General features: G+C 43.4%; 1 protein-coding gene and 1 pseudogene across 2 annotated transcripts in view; one reads left to right on the top strand and one right to left on the bottom strand.

Moving 5' to 3' along the window:
* Positions 1-21,659, top strand: part of LOC126418619 (calcium/calmodulin-dependent protein kinase kinase 1) — a 1,500,745-nt gene that overhangs the window by 1,219,510 nt on the left and 259,576 nt on the right. The window lies entirely within an intron of this gene.
* On the bottom strand, positions 1,110-1,227 carry LOC126420037 (5S ribosomal RNA; annotated as a pseudogene).

The raw sequence follows: 21,659 nt of genomic DNA, 5'->3' as shown, positions 1-21,659 counted from the left end.
TTTGCTGTCAATAATCCTCCAGGGGACCTCGTTCTCCACAGCTTAGTTCCGCTGGCTTCTGCTGAAGCTGGTATCGGAGTAGTTGTCTGAAGAAAGCTGTTTCAGGATTTCAGTGGTGATGAGCCCGCACGAGTTCCAAACAATGGGCGCATAGGGTTTTGCTTGGTTTTGCTTCTCAGTTTTTGCTATTGCCTGTCTTGTTACATTTGGAGGTGCTACTCCTATGAGTAGAAGGATCTTATCGACTTGGGCGTCTTGCGATTGTGCGGCTTGTCACGTGAAAAGCCGCATCAGCTTGATTAGCATGTGTAGATTTCCTCCAGGCTGGAGCTACGTGCTTCGCAGGAAAGAGACGCAGAGCAAGAATGAATGTGCGGAGGAAGGTGGACTGTGCTCTCCACATATTTGTCAGTTTGGTACCAACAAAGCATTGTTTGTTAAGTTAATGGCACGATCCAATTCTAGCCCTAGACATTTGGGGTGAACACAGTGATTTAAAATACTTATTTTCCAGATAATATGCAGCATCCTTCTTGCCTCAGTGACTGAATCATCCACCACCAAAAACGATTCTACTACACTGCTTTGCAAAACGTACCACTGAGTCAACAAGTAAACTCCAGAGTCGCGTTCTGAGGCGCCTTACCACGGTTTGCGCATCTTCCTCCGTCCGAGGTTCGAGTCCTCCCTCGGTTATGGCTGCGTGTGTTCTCCTTAGCGTAAGTTAGTTTAAACTAGATTAAGTAGTGCGTGTGCCTAGGGATCGATGACCTCAGCAGTTTGCTCCCATTGGAACTTACCACAAATTTACAAATTTTCCAAAGTGGGCATATAATCATCAGCGAATGCACAGTCTATGGTCAAATCATTAGCTTTCAATGAAGGCGAAAATATATTGTCATTTTGTTGATCACTTCGTCTTCAGGCCACAAGTGGCCCATCGGGAGCATCCGACCGCCGTGTCATGCTGAGGATGCGGATAGGAGGGGAGGGGGGTGGTCAGCACACGGCTCTCCCGGTTGTTATGATGTTTTCTTTGACCAGAACTGCTACTATTCAGTCGAGTACCTCCCCAGTTGGCATCACGAGGCTGAGTGCACCCCGAAAACTGGCAACAGCGCATGGCGGCTCTGATGGTCACCCATCCAAGTTCCGGCCACGCCCTACAGCGCTTAACTTCGGTGATCTGACGGGAACTGGCGTATCCACTGCGGCAAAGCTGTTGCCATTATTTACTGAAACTTCATGTAAATGGTGTTATGTGTACTACTAGTTGGAACTAAATGAAAATGTTGTACCACGTTGCCAAAGGTCTCCCTTATGTGCGAAGAAAGTAGGATATTACATGTTGTCAGTGTGACTAGAGCGCTAAATGGAGCGAACCCTGCAACAAATGGCTCTGAGCACTATGGGACTTAACATCTGTGGTCATCAGTCCCCTAGAATTCACAAACATCACAAACATCCATGCCCGAGGCAGGATTCGAACCTGCGACCGTAGCAGTCGCGCGGTTCCTGACTGAGCGCCTAGAACCGCTAGACCACCGCGGCCGGCCCCTGCAACATGAGGCAGGTGAATGTACTGGTAAAGACAGCGTTTGTCAACCGGCAAGCAGTTTCGGTTCACAGTGGTGGCGTTCTCCATTACAATATGGTCCGGAGACAACATTTGGATGTCTTCCCCCAAGCAAAAAATGGCTCTGAGCACTATGGGATTCAACTTTTGAGGTTATTAGTCCCCTAGAACTGAGAACTACTTAAACCTAAGGACTTACACACATCCGTGCCCGAGGCAGGATTCGAACCTGCGACCGTTGCGGTCTCGCGGTTCCAGACTACAGCGCGTAGAACCGCACGACCACTTCGGCCGGCGCCCCCGAGCAAGAACCACCGGGAAACAGGAAGAAGAATGTAGCAGGTCTTTGGTATTACTCACAAAATTATTTTGCTTGCATGGGGAGCGTTCCGAACCACGTTCATCGCTCTCTGAAGGACAGAAGGTGGTCGATCACGATTAACTACATCAGATGACCACAGCATTGTGCAACAGCCTAGGAGGGACCCACGTCAAACAGCGGGTGCAATTGTAACCACATTTTCACAAGACTGGGCACGTAGTCACACGCTCCACAGCGAAACAGCGACTGCTAGTGAGTGGTCTCCTTGCCCGACGACCAGTACGTAGTGTTCTGTTGTCACAATGGCAAATTGACTGGCCTCCCCGTTCCTTCGACATAAATCTTGCAGAGAACGAGTGGAAGGCGTTGAAAAGACCTACTGCAGCACGTCAACATTCGCCAACGTCCATCCAGCACTTGTCAACCATGATAGCAGATAAAAGGAGCCGGCCACAGTGGCCGAGTGGTTCTACGCGCTTCAGTCTGGAACCGCGCGACCGCTACGGCCGCAGGTTCGAATCCTGCCACGGGCATGGATGTGTGTTTTGTCCTTAGGTGTGATGTCAGGTAGTTAAGTAGTTCTAAGTTCTAGGGGCTTGATGATCTCAGATGTTAAGGCCCATAGTGCTCAGAGCCATTTGAATTTTTTTTTTATTTTTTTTTTTTTTTGAGAAGAGGAACTGTCTACCACAAAAACTGCTTATCAATCTTGTGCCCAGTATGGGAGCATGTTACAGAGTATGCCTTGCTATCCGTGGTGATCACACACGCTTTTAATCAACATGTCCCGTCTTTGGAATGTTCATAAATTGCAGTAACACAAGTGTAACTAATATCTTTGCATAAAAGTGTTATATCTGTTCGTCGCTTTGCAGATTTCTTACATCTCCCTTTTGCTTTACACTAGAGCCGATCTTCCTATGTATGGTCCACATTTGCACGAGCTATGTTACTTGGCAGTGAAACATCATACGAATGTTACTTTCGTCTCTAGATTTTACACGCCAGTGTACAATAGTATTATTGGCGTTATTCCTCTATTCGTAACTGACCTTTCCTTCCGGCGCCCCTCAGGCCGTTGATGCTCGTTTGTTTTCCGGAGCCGTCATTGGCAGCATTTTCCAGTTGGCCGGCGAGATCTTAATAAATTGAGTGCTGTTTCTACAGACACCCTAATCACGCTGTTTAACGCTCGGCGAAACACACAAAAGCGCAGAACTAATCAGTTTCGCCGAGAAAACTTGGCAGATCATGTGACGGATCTGTTTGTATACTGCTTGTAGTTAATAACAAACAACACCCAGTCTCATCGATGCTGGTGGCACTGCGTTGAAAAACAACAGCGTAATCTGTCATGTGTACTCGATGGACTTATCTGCTGTTTACAGTTCTTATCAGGTTGTCAAGGGCGGTGCATTACGTATTACACCACCCTGTAGACATGTATCTAATTTGTGATAGAATGTATTGTGCGGAAATCACAACGAGTGTGTGGAGAAAAATTCCGTGAAAGGCGCCTTCGTAACTAGAAGATATTCAGGGCCACGAATGGAAACTTTCTAGAAACTGATTCCTTAAAGTCACAGAGAGAAGGAAGGTTCTTGACAAAGAACTATTCGTACACTATAATTTAAGCAGATTATATTGCATCGTGTGGGGAAAGGTTTAGAAGTAAGCAACCGCAAACTGGCGTCGTGCAACTGCACTTGAACTGCTATGGTAAACAAGGCGTCCCTAGGCTTAAGGGATTTTTGAACCTTGGATTCAGTTCTACGAAAGCACTATGTTGTATGGAACGCCATAAGACTGGGAGGCATTATTCGGTGCAGCTGTTATGACTCTGTAAGTTTTTGATAGAAGATTTAAATCGGTTATGACAATAAAAAGCTATATATTTATAGCCAGTCATTGTGTAACTTACAGACCTGTTTCGTGTACCAGTGCCTCGTCGAATATCTTCATTAATCATACTGCTATGATTACTGAATGTTATAAACAGTTTTTAGGTATTATATGCAACACAGCAGAATTTACTTTTTGTTCTCTTAATATTTGTAAGCACTAAGTTCAGTTTCGATTTTCAGCATATTAGAATTTATGAGCATCATTATCGTAACATAAAGCGGTAAACTACACCACTTACAAGAAGTTTCAGTACGTTTACAAGTGGAAATTACTAACAAAATATACACCTTCGCGACGCTTGAAAGCTATTGAACTGATAATAGATTATGCATTGGCTGGTTATATATTGTCTCTGGACTTCACTTGTTGACTACGTGGAGCTAACTGAATGACACACAGTTTAGCCTCGACTAACTATGACTTTGTGCAAGAAGACATTTATAGACGCGTGTATTACAGAAGTCGCAAAATGGTAAAATACAGGACTATTATATTCTGCATGTTATTGTAAAAGGTAGAAAAAGTGAAAAACACACAGATTCAGTAGTCGCTGAGGTAAATTTATTTTGTCAGAAGCTTTATAATTAGAAAATGGCAAAATAATAGATATTACTTTGTTATAGGGAAGACTGAACGTGCAAGAGAATTCCCAAAGTTCACCAACAATATTCGAGACAGTGATATTTTATACTTGGAACAGTTAACAAATTAACATGTTATTTTAGTAAAAGTAAGAAATTTTGAAAAAAGAAAAACCGGATTTACAAGATTATAACGCTGGATTTTGGAAAGAATTAAGTCTAAAGATTGGAACATTCTGGAACAAGAAAGTATTGAATACATGTAACTTTTGAAGTATTACATTTTCAGAAACAGCAAACCGTTTGCTTGAAAGAGGGAAATGAAAGTTTTTAAAGGCTACGTTAATCTTCAAACAGACACTTTTTAGCAGGGTAGAATTCTGACACGTCCGTGGTTTGTAAGTGTTTTAAATTACGAACTATATACGTTATTGCTCGATGCGATCAGATGTGTCGCCATCGTCAGGTGCGCTGACGAACTGAGCCCCTGAGGGCGGGCGGCCGATTTAGATCCCCTCCCCCCGCGGGCCGCTCCCTTCGCCGTCCGCGCGATAGCTGTCGCGAAGACGTGGGCGCCGGAATCTGTCGTAGCGTCGATGTGCTTGCTACGTCTGCCCTGGTCGCCAATTCGTACTTCTTGCTGAGAGTCTTCTTAATTACATTCAGTGCCGGGTCCCAAGCCTTGCTGAGATTGTAGCCGCTATCTCGGTTGATAAGATCTTACCTGGTGCGAATTTCGCTGGCCTCCCTCATAACGCTGTCCCAGTATTTAGAGGTCTGAGCTAGGATCCTGGTACGCTCATAATCCATCTCATGTTTCTCGGACAAACAGTGCTCTGTTACCGCCGACTTATTTAGATATTTCAGTCGAGTGTGCCTTTGATGTTCTCGGCAACGATCTTCGATCGTGCGTACTGTTTGTCCGATATAAGTCTTCCCACACTCACAGGGAATTTAGTATATGCAGGCCTTCCTCAAACCGAGATCATCTTTCACACTTCCCAGTAATGCCCGTGTTTTATGGGGCGGGCAAAAGACGGTTTTAACTCGGTGTCTCTTTAATATACGGCCGAACGGCTGCAGAACGCAGTATGTCATTCTCAATGGAGAGAAGTCTTCCGAAGTAAAAGTGATTTCAGGTGTGCCGCAGGGGAGTGTCGTAGGACTGCTGCTATTCACAATATACATAAATGACCTTGTGGATGACATCGGAAGTTCACTGAGGCTTTTTGCGGATAATGCTGTGGTATATCGACAGGTTGTGACAATGGAAAATTGTACTGAAATGCAGGAGGATCTGCAGCGAATTGACGCATGGTGCAGGGAATGGCAATTGAATCTCAATGTAGTCAAGTGTAATGTGCTGCGAATACACAGAAAGATAGATCCTTTATCATTTAGCTACAAAATAGCAGGTCAGCAACTGGAAGCAGTTAATTCCATAAATTATCTGTGAGTACGCATTAGGAGTGATTTGAAATGGAATGATTATATAAAGTCGATCGTCGGTAAAGCAGATGCCAGACTGTGATTCATTGGAAGAATCCTAAGGAAATGCAGTCCGAAAACAAAGGAAGTAGGTTACAGTACACTTGTTCGCCCACTGCTTGAATACTGCTCAGCAGTGTGGGAACCGTACCAGATAGGGTTGATAGAAGATATAGAGAAGATCCAACGGAGAGCTGCGCGCTTCGTTACAGGATTATTTAGTAATCGCGAAAGCGTTACGGAGATGATAGATAAACTCCAGTGGAAGACTCTGCAAGAGGGACGCTCAGTATCTCGGTACGGGCTTTTGTTGAAGTTTCGAGAACATACCTTCACCGAGGAGTCAAGCAGTATATTGCTCCCTCCTACGTATATCTCGCGAAGAGACCATGAGGATAAAATCAGAGAGATTAGAGCCCACACAGAGGCAAACCGACAACCCTTTCCGCGAACAATACGAGACTGAAATAGAAGGGAGAACCGATAGAGGTACTCAAGGTACCCTCCGCCACACACCGTCAGGTGGCTTGCGGAGTATGAGTGTAGATGTAGATTTCCCCGATAGTGCGCCATTGTACGGAATAAAGGCAGTGGCTACCTCTTCTTCCGTGACTTCATCCGTCTCCACAGATTGTGCTGTGGTGGTGGGAAGGAGAGCGCGTTTAATCTGCCATTCCGAGTACCCGTTTTTTCGGAACACGGTTTTTAGGTGTTCCGATTCCTGGGGCAGATTCTCTGCGTCTGAGATGCTGCGCGCCCTGTGTACTAGTGTTTTTAGTACTCCATTCCTCTGAGTAGGGTGGTGGCAGCTGTCTGCGTGCAGGTACAGGTCAGTGTGCGATTTCTTCCTGTACACACCGTGGCTCAAGGTACCATCAGCTCTTCTCTTGACCATGACGTCCAGGAATGGTAATCATCCTTCTGCTTCGGTCTCCATAGTGAATTTGATGTTTGGATGTATGGAGTTTAGGTGTGTAAGGAAATCCAGGAGCTTGTCCCTGCCATGGGACCAGATGACGAACGTGTCATCGACATAAAGGAAGAAAGAAGTAGGTTTCCAATTGGATGACGCCAAGGCTTCCTCCTCGAGGTACTCCATGTACAAATTCGCGACCACCGGCGAGAGTGGGCTGCCCATTGTGACTCCATCCGTTTGCTCATAGTATTCCCCATTAAACAGAAAAAACGTTGAGGTCAAGACATGCCTAAAGAGTTCAGTGGTCTTCTCGTCAAATTTCTGCCCAATAAGCTCGACTGACTCTCGTAGAGGCACCCTGGTGAATAGTGAAACTACGTCGAAGATCACTAGGATATCACTGTCTTTCAATCTGAAGTTGCCGAGACGTTTCACTAAATCCACGGAATTACGGATATGGTGAGGGCATTGACTTACATAGGGGCTAAGTAATTCAGCCCGCCCTCAGGAGCTCAGTTGGTGAGCGGACCTGACGATGGCGACATGTCTGATTGCCGAGATATTGAACACTATGAACCGGCAGTATACCCGTGGACTGTTCGAACAACAAATGCGCCGGGAGAAACTGAAGAATCACATAGACATTATTGTCATGAGCCAGTAAATTACAAGATGAATAATAACATTTAGTGAAATAATGCACGTCCAAGAATTTGGAAATTTTGTGTAGTACGTACGAGCTCTTCGCCCAGGCTGTAAAGGCGAAAAGGATATCGACCGGCCGTCATGTCACCCTCTGCCTTGCGACGTCATGCGGATACAGTGTTGCAGGGAGGGGGGGGGGGGGGAGGCATGTGGTTGGCACACCGCTGCACCGGCCATTTCACCGACTTCTCAGGCTATGGAGCCGGTACTACTCCATCAAATGACTCTCAGTTCGCACCACGAGGCTGAGTGCTGAGTACCAGTGCTCCGACCAAGTAAAAATCACAGGCTGCAGCGGGAATCGAACCCACACGGCACCCATCTGCACCAGTAACTTAGCCACGGAAGAAGCACTTATAGTATATGCATTACGAATGTAAAGGAAGAAAAAGTTATGTTAGCGTCAGGACTGGTATAAGAACAATTCCGATAATCCCACTTTGCTCCACTGCAATTAGTTTCTTTTTCTCAAAGTACTCGGAGAGGGATGCTTATCCAGTGAACATTTCTGTGCTGAAGATCAGAATAGACTAGGAAGTACGATTAAGTGCAGTAAAAGCCCTTAAAAGTAGCGGTGGCTGTTCTCCTTCTAATACTAATGAAATTGCGACATTTCAGTAGTGAGACATGACTGCTCTTCCAAGCTTTACGCTACATTCGTTCCAGATATCGAATAAAAATTGACATTCCCATGAGTAGCGCGTTCAAAATCTGATTTTCTAATAGTGATGAAATGACGCTGAAAATCCTCAGAGTACTTACGGGGCCGGCCAGTGTAGCCGAGCGGTTCTAGGCGCTTCAGTCTGGAACCGCGCGACCGCTACGGTCGAAGGATCGAATCCTGCCTCGAGCATGGATGTATGTGATGTCCTTAGGTTAGTTCCGTTTAACTAGTTCTAACTTCTAGGGGACTGATGACCTCAGATGTTAAATCCCATAGTGCTCAGAGCCATGTGAACCATTTTTTGAGCACTTACGGGGAAACCTTGAGTCGTCCCGAAGTCACACACCCTGAATAATAATGTACACAGTCCGTGCTAAACGACAGATGACGGATTTTATACGCCTGTAACTGCTAATTCGATCTCTGATGTTTTAAATTTAACAGCGCTAGCACCACAAACCGCTCGAAATAAAAAAACTTAAAAGTTTGTTTGAACTTCTGTCCAGAAAGGAGCAGTGGCGCAACATGTGAACATTAAACTTTGTTTTATGTGGGTTAAAAGTGCAACAGACACTTTTCAAATGATACACACTCTTTACGGCAATGAAGCAATGCACCGTGAAAATGTTTTTAAGCGGTATTCAAGGTTTAGTGATGCTAGATGGAGCACTGCAGATAATCCATATCCGTCAGCATCATGACAGTTACATTCAAAGAAACTGTTCAAAAAGTGGCTGAAATTCTGCGAAGATCGTTATGCATCTACCAGGTTAATTGAAGAGCTCACTGCAATTCCAAACAATTGTGCGTAGGATTTTCACTAAAAATTTATATAGAAAGAGGATTTGTTGTCGCTTTTTCTTCGACATTCACTCACAGACGATCAAAAAGAACGCAGAGAAGAACACAGTAAGAGACATGAAGAGATAGGTCGCTAGGGATCCAGATTTCAGGTTTTTCATCGTAAAAGGTGTTGGAACATAGTTTTTTGGGTGCGAGCCACTTACAAAGGGCCAAAGCTCAAAATGGAAAGGTCCGGAATCTCCGAGACAGAGAAAAGTGCGCGTGCAGGAAAGACTCGCTGTTTTGATTCAAAGGAAATTATCCCCAAAGAATTCGCTCTAGAAAGTCAAATGATGAATAAAGATTAGTACTTCGGCTATCCCTCAGGTTTTAAATCATTTATCGGCATTGATATTTGGCATTAGACGTGAATACCCGAATCAGGGAATGAGGTGAGTGCTGCATGACAGTGCATTCGCTCTGAAAAGCAAGATCGTACACTGTTTCTTGGCTCAAAAATGTATCATAGTGCGTGAACACCCTCCTTATTCGCCTGATTTTTCTACGCGTGACTCCTAATTATTTCCACTACTGACAACGGCAACGATCATGGTACTACAGGCAACTTCAAAGGTTGAGTATCTGAAATGTTTCGAATTTTTAGTTAATATTACCACAAAAGACTAATCTTGAAAGACTCACAGACTAGCTCAAAACTTTAATCTTTCATATGTTTCTCACACAATGCTATAGTATTGCACATAACCAGTTAAAACCAATGCTGCCGCGCGTGATTAGCCGAGCGGTCTAGGACGCTGCAGTCATGGATTGTGCGGCTGGTCCCGGCGGAGGTTCGAGTCCTCCTTCGGGCATGGGTGTGTGTGCTTGTCTTTAGGATAATTGTAGGTTAAGTAGTGTGTAAGCTTAGGGACTGAGGACCTAAGCAGTTAAGTCCTATAAGATTTCACACACTCATAACCAATGCTTGTAGAAAAGTTAATATGCCGTAATACGTGATAAATTACTCAGAGAAATATATTTTTTCATCTTTTATTACTTCCCATGTGACCTGCTTATATATTCCTTTTTCCTTTTCTAATTTCATTATTTCGTATCTTTTGTTAACGTGCATTTTATTTCCATTTCATTTCTCTTCGAATGAGAAGTATTCCACAACCGCTTTGCCTGGATAAGAAAACCAGCTATTCAGTTGCGCGAGACTGAATTAATTCATTGCGTTAGGAACCAGGTGCACGTTCTATCCGAAACGAAATTCAAACTCGCAGCGGCAGAGCTGGCCAATGTTTTTAAATGAAGGAAGGAGGGAGATAACACACCCATGGGACACCATCCGTATTCGTGAATTCGTGCTCCGCCTATAGATTTCAGACCGATCGAAGGTGGTCCGCACTGAAACACAAATGAAAATTTATTTTAATGAAACAGGCAAAATAAAAGTGACCCTACACGTTTCTTTCGCAGCGTCCAGAAATGTCTCTGTAACTGCGTAGGGGTGGGGCGTCGGGGACATAAAAGCTTATTGTGTCGTTATCATGGAACAACATAGGGCTCTTACGTTACTTCCACAGAAATATTCATCGTGGAAGCAGTACCGCTTTTTTTTTGTTTCTTTTTCTTTTACTTAAAGGAGTATTAACCTTCATCTATATCAATAATCAGTCAACGTTTGTTTTTATTCAGCTCGAGTTTAAAGTATCTATCGATAAGACAATGTGCTCTGTTTGCAGGAGGGATTTCATGTCGTCTTCTATCCATCTAGAACACTAATAGGATCATTCCCGAATGAGATTTTCACTCTGCAGCGGAGTGTGCGCTGATATGAAACTTTCCTGGCAGATTAAAACTGTGTGCCCGACCGAGACTCGAACTCGGGACCTTTTCATTCGCGGGCAAGCGCTCTACCATCTGAGCTACCGAAGCACGACTCACGCCCGGTACTCACAGCTTTACTTCTGCCAGTATCTCGTCTCCTACCTTCCAAACTTTACAGAAGCTCTCCTGCGAACCTTGCAGAACTAGCACTCCTGAAAGAAAGGATATTGCGGAGACATGGCTTAGCCACAGTCTGGGGGAGGTTTCCAGAATGAATTTTCACTCTGCAGCGGAGTGTGCGCTGATATGAAACTTTCCTGGCAGATTAAAACTGTGTGCCCGACCGAGACTCGAACTCGGGACCTTTGCCTTTCGCGGGCAAGCGCTCTACCATCTGAGCTACCGAAGCACGACTCACGCCCGGTACTCACAGCTTTACTTCTGCCAGTGTCTCGTCTCCTACCTTCCAAACGTTACAGAAGCTCTCCTGCGGAACTTGCAGAACTAGCACTCCTGAAAGAAAGGATATTGCGGGACATGGCTTAGCCACAGCCTGGGGGAGGCTTCCAGAATGTAAAGTTTGGAAGGTAGGAGACGAGGTACTGGCAGAAGTAAAGCTGTGAGTACCGGGCGTGAGTCGTGCTTCGGTAGCTCAGATGGTAGAGCGCTTGCCCGCGGAAGGCAAAGGTCCCGAGTTCGAGTCTCGGTCGGGCACACAGTTTTAATCTGCCAGGAAAGTTTAATAGCATCATTGTGGGGTAAATTTCTAGTAATCTCTTATCTTCAAAGTGTCTCAACATAAGCTGAGTATGTAAGAGAACATCACTCTAAAATGGCAATTGAGAAAATCCGTCTCTACAGTCGTGAAATAAATGTTTGTCTTGGTGTTCTTGCCTACGTACTTGTCAGTGTGAGGGGTAAGGGAAGCAAACGTCTGCTTCAGGGATGCATTTATTCATTGCTTATTTCAGCGAGTTTGCAGACGACCGATAAAGATAGCTGGGAACTTAGTCACAATGCTGCCAACACAAAAGTACTTTCCTTAATACTCATTAGCACAAATTTGTCCTGTGAAAATAGCAGCGACGCTTCAAGTCTTTTGCAGCACTGCCTTAAATTAACTGCGACATACCAGTTTTGCAAATGATACCAGCAAGATCTCGAAGGGGTAATACTGGTTGTGGAGATGGCAAAATTAATCATGCCACTATTTTAGACTTATTGACATATGATAAGTCATCTTTCTTAGATAAGAATACCATTCCACACATATCCTGAAGCAGCAGTCTTTGTAGGTGAGTGATCAAATTCCATACATTCCTTGCAGGGATCCCGTGTTTGATGTCGGATCAGGTAGAAGTTTGTTTGCTACAAGACACTGAAACTGCTACCCGGAGAACATTCCTCCGTTCTAAAGGCAACCAGTTGACAACATCTGCCTATTATATGAAAAATCTCGTCATTCATTATAATGCTTGTATTTTAATTTATGATCTTCAATTATTTTAATTATTAGTTTTAATGTACTTAATTTTATAAGTTATTAGTTTTATTGTTGATTTATTGTTACTTCTTGACGTTTTTTTTAATAATTACGATTAGTAGAATTTACGCAATTTCTACATCAAAGATTAAAAATATTATGGCGGTTAGGAGAAAACGAAGAGAGCACGTAACCCGGTGTTCGTGACATCTTACGAGCAAAGTGTACCACATTTTTCCTGCAACCGTCTCTAGTTTAAAATACTGGCTCGAAGAAGAAGTGATTGCGGTTTCTCGAAACATACTGCATTTAGAGTTTTAGATTTAGCACAAAAAGGCGTTAGAAAGTATACTTCGAACTGGAATACAGTTTTTGGTGTGATATTCAGGACACAAATGGAAAAATACCGCTCTCATCAAAGTAGGTAATGACACACTACGTGCAGCTAAAACACCATTAAATGTAAGTCTGCAGACTTTCGTGACCGTTGTCACTGAAGTTAAAATCTTCTGGGTTATTAGGCCGCGTAATGTTTCTCTAAAATGTTCGACGTTTCGACCCTTCTGCTGGGATCTTCCTCAGGATCTTTCGTTGTCCACTACTGCTATCAGTGGACAACGAAAGATCCTGAGGAAGATCCCAGCAGAAGGGTCGAAACGTCGAACATTTTAGAGAAACATGACACGGCCTAATAACCCAGAAGATTTTAACGTCACCATTACATGTGTTTACCCTCTATTTTTTTCATGTACTTCACGTCAGTTTAAATGTTCTCCTTTCCTTGTGTAATACTAAATCCTTACTCTGAGACATTACAGTTTAAAATAAATGAATGAATCTCTTTCATCACCTGCTTGAGATTGCCGCTGGATAAAATCCTCCCCCCAAGACATCTCCTTTCGACACAGTCCTCAGATTAAGACATATATTTTGACCTACATGTCTTCTTGCGTCATCCACCCACATACCATTATGTTGCCATCTTGGTCTTTTCTTCTCTCTTGGAATCAGCAATGAACTTTCTAGGCTCATTTACCAGTTATACGCCTCGCTATATATCTCGCCGAACTCGACGCTGCATCTTTACCCTAAACTGTAACCTGATACATTAGTTTGTTTTCCCGTCCGCGCTACTAATTTCCAATAGCCATCCATTAGTTGCTTGCTTAGAAGCCGTCGGCTTTTGAATGGTTGTTGCATTAAACGTTCCTGTCTCACTGCTGTCAGTCAAAACAGATACTAGACATTGACTTTGCCACGTGGGGTAGCCGCGCGGTCCCAGGCGCCTAACCACGGTCCGTGCTGCTCACCCCGTCGGAGGTTCGAGTTCTCCCTTGGGCATGGGTGTGTGTGTTGTCGATAGCGTAAGTTAGATTAAGTAGTGTGTAGACTTAGAGACCGATGACCTCAGCAGTTTGGTCCCATAACACCTTACCACAAATTTTCAATAATTTTTACATTGACTTTACTCTCCTTTTCAGACACACAGGTGGCTTAATTTGAAAATTCTCTTTAGTTCACTAAAAGAGCTGCTGCCTTTCTTAGACTTATTTTCCCTTTACTGCCCATCCGGACGTCGCCTCCAGTTGCCATAAACACAGCACTTAATCAACTGTTTCAGCAACTCCTCTATTAAACTGCACTACTTTACATTTGGTGTACTGCTTATTAACTATATCGGCCTTATTGTAATTGATTTTCAGGCACCCTTCAGACTTGTTCTATTAATGTTTTCGCTTGTTATTGAAGTCTATCCGCATTAAAGCCAAATAGTATATGCCATCAGCAAAACGAAGGTCACTGATGTGTGTTCCACTAACACATACTCATTTATGTTTTCCCAAGTTTATGAAATCTTGCTTTAAGATTGCTGAGAATCTCCTCTTACAGCAGTCAGATTTTGTTTATCTGGATGAAGTCTAATGGAAGCTATGGAGATGACATACATATTGTTTAGTATTCTGATATATTCTAAAATATGTTTGATCGGTACTCGGCATCTCCACGGCTGTATAGCGCCGCCTCTTTTTTTCAGTGCAAATGAGTGAAACAGCGTCGCTACCAAGGTTGTTCCAAAAAGTCGTGGGAACGGACGAGCGCACAGTCGACCAAAACACCACTGCTACGATGTACAGTTACTGTGTTGTTCAGTAGCACGATGTAAGGTTTCTTCGGACATGCATGCATGTACGAAGGAATGAGCACTGCGGCGACCAGAGTCGTTATGAAATTCACAAAATGTATTCGCTTTTGCGAATATGGACTACCATCAGTTGTACAATGGAATATCGATTATTTTGTGGAACAGAAAGGCAGGTTGAACAAAATATCTTTATTCTTGCAATGGTGCCCATCTAGGGGTAAAGAAGTTAACTAAAAAAAATTAAAGCATAACTAGAACGTAATGGCCGCCGTTCTGGTGGAGCCAACATTAAACACGACACCCGCTGCTACCACCGAGCAACATGTTCATTGATCCTTCTAACACATCATTCAGGCCGGACACTTCTTCACGAACAAAGGGTTCATATGATTCTGTTACTTTTTCTGATCCATTCCGTGAAATTAACTTGCACATAAGTTTAACTCTTCATACGCGGCACACACAAACTGTGGGGAAGGTCAAAGAAGACACTACCCAGATAATTAGCGAAGTATTGGCGGTAGCGCGGTTGACGTCTCAGAAGAGTGAACCGTTCCAGTAGAAAGGTCCAAAAATTGAGAAAGTGTTTTTTCATCATCACAGTAAAGATACATTACGCTCAGACCCTTGATCCATGTTACTGAATTCATTTTAGTATGTGGATAACACTTCATATCTGGGACAAGAAGGGATGTCGAAAGCACTGCTGTAGGGGTCGTTCGCTGAATGAGGGCCAACATCAGTTTCATCAACCTCCACACCTCCATGGCGGACCCACAGTCCATATGTGTTAATCTGTATCACGTAGATGGCACTGGGGAGATTAAGAAGAATCAGCCATACATATGGAATGGAGCCTCTGGTGATTCATAAATTTGAGGTTCACCACCAAATACCAGACCGCTCTTGCACCAGAATCGAGAAGAACGCCATGCCCTCTACGTCAAACCATCAGCCTTCTTGCCGGCCGGGGTGGCCGAGCGGTTCTAGGCGCTACAGTCTGAAACCGCGCGACCTCTACGGTCGCAGATTCGAATCCTGCCTCGAGCATGGATGTGTGTGGTGTCCTTAGGTTAGTTAGGTTTAAGCAGTTCTAAGTTCTATGGGACTGATGACCTCAGAAGCTAAGTCCCATAGTGCTCAGAGCCATTTGAAACATCAGCCTTGTATCCGAGGGTAGACAGCTTTCAAGTGGATTTCGGGGATGGCCTCGCATCATGTGGCAATAAACAGACTGCATCTCTTCGGCCATAGCAGCTCGAATGACGGCCAGATCCAAAATTCCATATGTCGTTGTCTATTTGTCGCAATCTGCACTCGTACGTTACGCATATTGCCGTCAAGGAAGGACATATTCATTGAGAGTTGGGGACTGATATTGGCAAGTAAATACGAAATAGCAGCGGCTGCGTGGCTGTCCGAAGCAACATTGCACCTTACGTCTTAATTTAGACTAGATAAGTTTCAGTTCTCGTTCCATAGACCCAAAAATGAGATGATTCTTGTGAGTGTGGAACATGTCAGAAAGTACAACGTGAAAAGCGTAAAATATCTGAATATAATACTCACTACTCTGATCATTTGTAAGCAGATTGCCAAAATAGGTAAATAAATTACAGCAAACAAGAACTGCTAATATCTACAGAATTAATATACTGTCAGTATGAAACACAGTTACGTACTTTTATTAATTTTATCATACATAAAATACTTGAACTTGACTTGTGACCAAGTGCTGTCAGAACTGAAATCCAGCAGACATTTTTAATTAAGCTGCTCTAACAGCCCCTGTTAAGGTATTCAGCTATAGATTAGGAGTTTTCTATCAAAAACTCTTTCAAACTCTGTTCAAACTCTGTTCAAACTATGCGTTATCCGAAATCGTCTTTTTAATGATTACCGGAAATTTAATGAAAATATGTGTTCGTGAATGTTGGACCGTTTTTTGGACCAAGGTAAGTGATTTTAGGTTTTTATGTAGATTGCTCTTATTCCTTGTATGGATACTATATTATTGAGCTGTTGGTTGGAAATAGAGGTATAGTACTTGCAACAAATTTCATTGAGTAAATATACTGACAAGCAGTGGTTACAATACAAAGTTCCTTAAACAGGTTCCTACACGATGTTCTTGGATTAACACCAGAAGTGATTCTTATTACACACTTTTGCACGCTAAAAACTTTTGGTCGGTTTGACGAGTTGCGCAAGAAAGTGGTCCCAAATGACATAATAGAATGAAAGAAAGCAAAGTATGCAAGGTCTTTTTTATACTTATATCTCCTACATCTGACATCATTCTCACTGCAAATACAGACTCGTTTAGAAGCTTCAGCAATTCTGTGGTATGTCCTTCCTAACAGAATTTATTATCGAGTTGTAATCGCAGACATTTAACTGTCAATCTCTCCAGTCTGCATGTCTTCCTAAGTCTCTGACCTGTCTGAACTGCATATTGGCCGTCTTTTCGTAGTTTAATGACAGTGAATTAACGTTAGACCATGTATTAAAGTCAGTGAAAATTTGATTAGCAGCCTTTTCTAAATCTGTGGGTGTCTTGATACTTAAGGCAATTTTTAAATGAACACACCGCGATGTAACTGTATTGTTGTTTATTTAATTACGACCCAGGTTTCGGCCCTTGATGCCCGTCTCAAGTGAATGAGTTTATGTCGTTAACATATATTGCAGGACATCCAACTCAAAAAAGTTTTGAGTTTGATGTCCTGCAATATATGTTAATGATATAAATTCAATCTTTTGGAAAGGGCATAAAAGGCCGAAACCAGTGTCGTAATTAAATAAACAACAATACAGTCAAATAGCGATGTGTTCATTCAAAATCACTATATGACTGTTGCTCAGCAACATCAAAAAGTGTTTACTTACTGCAATGTTTGTATCATATGCAAACGAAACAAATTTAGCATCTGTCAATGTAACAGACGAGAGGTCATTAAAGTACACAAGAAAAAGCAACTGATCCAAATGGTTCAAATGGCTCTGAGCACTATGGGACTCAACTGCTGTGGTCATAAGTCATAAGTCCCCCAGAACTTAGAACTACTTAAACCTAACTAATCTAAGGACATCACACACATCCATGCCCGAGGCAGGATTCGAACCTGCGACCGTAGCGGTCGTGCGGTTCCAGACTGTAGCGCCTTTAACCGCTCGGCCACTCCGGCCGGCAACTGATCCAAGATGGAACCTTTAGGAAAACAATATGTAATTAATTTCCAGTCAGATGAAGACGGACTGCTTACTGCACAGGTATTTCGCAACGACACCCTTTGTATCCTGTTAGTTAGATAAGGCTCAAACCACTTCGCAGCTACTCATGCATGGTTGTTTACATCTGTAGGCGGGTTTACTGACATCTCTGAACAGTCAAATGGTTCAAACGGCTCTGAGCACTATGGGACTTAACATCTGAGGTCATCAGTCCCCTAGACGTAGAACTACTTAAACCTAACTAACCTAAGGACATCACACATACCCATGCGCAAGGCAGGATTCGAACCTGCGACCGTAGCGGTCGCGCGGTTCCGGACTGAAGCGCCTAGAACCGCTCGGCCACAACGGCCGGCTCCGAACAGTCAAAGGAACTGTGTCTGTGATACACTATCCTCAGTCAACGTCTATCTTCAGTAGTTCTGGGAACCGGGGTCATGCAAAACATTTTTTTTATGTGTGTTTTATTAGCAGTCCGATGCTTAAGAAGATGCTTGAACACAACCGTTTCAAATTTTTTGAAAAATCCGCCAGAAGTGAACTTGGTGTCTTGTCAAGAAACTTAACTTCAGGATATTTGAGTCAGTCTGGAAATGTTCTGCTTGTAAGAGATTGATTACACAGATAACTCAACTCATATGAGCACTCTTTGGTTAACTTCATTGATATGTTATCATAACCATTAGAATATTTTGATTTTAATGATTTTATGATGGATGTTACTTCTTTGGGAGACGTGGATGTCATCTCCACTTTACAGAAGTTATTTGTAAATACTGGTCTCAGATACTCCATTGCATCATTTACCACGAGCACTTGTTACCAATGTCTCATTTATTTTTAGAGCCATCTGTTCCTCTTTCTTTTTGACCCCACCTATCTCTGTCTTCATTATATCCCGTACAGTTTTTGTTGTGATATCTGTATGGGATATAAAGAAGACTCTACTATTTCGCCAAAGGTTGGATCTGGCCGTGGTTCGTACAGGGATGTCCCAAGCGGTTAAGATTACCACTCTCGTTAAGCGGGAATCCTGGCTTCGAGTCCCAGTCCGGCACAAATTTTCATTGTCGTTATTCAAATATACGCCAGAAGATGGTTCATATTTGCAACTGTGACTACATTTCCTGTATGGCTTCACTGGCGGGGAGACCCCTTCCTGGATGCTCGGTTGCTTGGTGCAACTCTTTGCTTGATGCCACTTCGGCGACTTGTGTGTCGTTGGTGATAAAGTTAGGATGACGATGACACACATGCCCACAGTCCCGAGCGGAGAAACTCTCCGACCCGGCCGGGGAACGAACCCGTGACTGAGCCACGCTAACCACAGCAACAACAAATTTTGATGCTTATCAGTAGGTTTGCTATGCTGGCTGATGGTGACGTACTAAAGCAAAATGAGGACTTCCTAATTTATGAAAGTGTTAAACTGACGAAGAAAGAAAATAAATAATTTATAGTTCGATGCAGCGTAAATTTTACAACATTTGTAGGTGCAGTGACGTCGGCCGGCATTAAGTATTAGCCTGTAAACCGCGGTTGTGGTCACATATCATCATCAAATGTAGCCTCACTTAAATCGTCCCAACTTCTGCATGTAAAAGGACGACAACTCTGTTTGTCGTACAGTATTTAAATGGTGCTGTCATAGCGAGTCTTCAAGCGTCTCAGAAATTGGAAGAGACACGTGACGAGCGGCTAAAATGCGAAGGTGTTGTGACGATGTTGGGGTGGAAGAATAGATTACACACGTTGAGGATTGTATAAGATCTATATTCAGTACGTTGAATAGTGTTATGTAGAACACATCTGACAATAAATGCATTTTCACAAACACAGTAAAGTTCAGAAGTCAAAGAATATATATTTATTGTTCCATATTTCGCGTTATATTCTTTAAATCAACTAATATCTTTTAGTAGAGGATCCTGTGCTCTTAGCGTTCAAGCTATCTCCATCTGAAATTTTATCAGCATCGGTTTAGCGGTTTAGTCACGAAAGCGTAACGGACAGTCATTTTTTTTTCATTTATAGCAGTACTCGTAGTATAGATTCTTCTTTTCTAGGCTGCATACCCACAGTACACAAAATTTCTGTATGTGCTGTCTTTCCTGACAATGCTGTTTGGGCAGTACTTAATTTCACACCGACCCTTACCTCGCCTAAACTGCATATACAGGTTGTCGCATCTAACTCTGCCACCTCGTGTACTTCCGAAACGGAACAAAATCGATGGGCAGGAATGCACAATCACCAAAAGTAACACACATCACTTTCAACACAAACTTGTTTTTTTAATGGCAAAGGTTTCTTTTTTTCTACGGAGATGAAAAGTAGAGATATGGCAGACTTCTTTTCACTGTTCTATTACTCATGCCTTCTGAAATATATAAATTTCAAAGGATGGCAACGTCGCCGCAGTTTCTGTTACAATGTGCAAGGCGAGGGTTGCCTGCAACAGGCTTCAGTACAAAGCAGGCAACCCGCATTAAGAGCAATACAGCATTACGGCAGAAACTTGGCACCGGTTCCCATTATTTAAAATATAAGTATTTCAGAAAGTATGAGATTTAGAGCAGAGACACCAAGTCTGCTGTCACTAACTGTCCCTCCAGTTTCCATTTCGGTAGTAGCAACATACATGTGCCATAAAAAAATCGTAACGTTGTATTTAAAGTAATACTTGTTTACTTGTAGAGATTGTGTATTTCTACACACTGTGTGATCCCCTGACATAGGTACATCGGTGGGAATTTGCAACTTTCACATTTTGTTTCATTTCATAACTATATGAGGTGTCAAAGTTAGATGGGACACCGTGTACAGCAAACGCTCAATGTCAGTATAAAGCGGCTGTTCTCCGTAAACCTCTAGTGAGGTGGCGACGCTAAAAAGCGAATCTTGGAAAGCAACAGCAGTAGGTGAGGGAGCGCATTGTGGCAAAGGCAACACTCAGCGCTTTGCGCTCTGCGTGGGAGCTTTGTGCGCTTTGCGCTCTTTTGTGTTTCCGGGCGAAGTCTGGTGCTATTTGGTACGTGTGCTATTGCAAAAGGGTGGCGGAATCGACGCCTTGTGTGTAACCAAAGCGTTCCATTGTGAGACCAGTATTCCAGGTGACAGACTGAAAACATTGACACGTCAAAGGCACACCAAGACCGCCTGCACTTTCACGCACCTAGACTGAAGGAATAATTACACAACAGCGGCGCTGTATCACCCTCAGCAACGGATATCTTGTATTATGATTTGCCATAACGAAGGGCAATATAAATCGCGTTTTTTATTGATACGGCTCGTTTCTGCTGTAATAAATGACATTCAGGTCCGAGAGTAAAATGGGCTAGCGATTATACTCTGCTGAACCCCAACTTAATGGCCACTGCTCACCGCGATCGCAGAGTGCCTGGTGACGTTGCAGGAGTACTGCGATGTAAGGGAAGTACACTAATGCTCATAAATTAAGGATAATTGCAGAATGTGGTGCCACACAACGTGGCACTACACAAAACTGGTGTTAATAGCATAGGCACATAGGGAACCCACAAGATACAGGTCTGTAAGTCCACGGTATTGGTGATAAGTTGAGAAAACTGTCCCGAAACACATGTGCTACAAAACGCCACTGTTTCCTGCGCATGTACCCTGACATCAATATGTGATATGGTCACCATGCACACATACACAGGTTGCACAACGGGTTGGCATCCTTGGGATCAGGTGGTCGAGCTGCTGCTGGGCTTTAGCCTTCCACCGGTGCCTGTCGGAGATCCTTGAGTCTCGTAGGGGTTTGAAGTCGTGCAGCGATACATCGACTGAGAGCATCCCAGACGTGCTCGATGGCGTTTAGGTCTGGAGAACAGGCAGGCCACTCCATTCGCGGGATATCTTCTGTTTCAAGGTACTCCTCCAGGAGTTTCATCGCCTTCTCTGCCGGCACAATAAATCCCTTATATATCTCATCGTCAACAAATTTAACCACGTCAACTACAAGCTGTCGCGTCGGCCCGCGAAAACATTTCCCACCCT

The sequence above is a fragment of the Schistocerca serialis genome, chromosome 9 (assembly GCF_023864345.2).
Source record: "Schistocerca serialis cubense isolate TAMUIC-IGC-003099 chromosome 9, iqSchSeri2.2, whole genome shotgun sequence".
Classification (NCBI taxonomy): domain Eukaryota; kingdom Metazoa; phylum Arthropoda; class Insecta; order Orthoptera; family Acrididae; genus Schistocerca; species Schistocerca serialis.
This window is presented reverse-complemented; position numbering and strand designations above follow the sequence as displayed.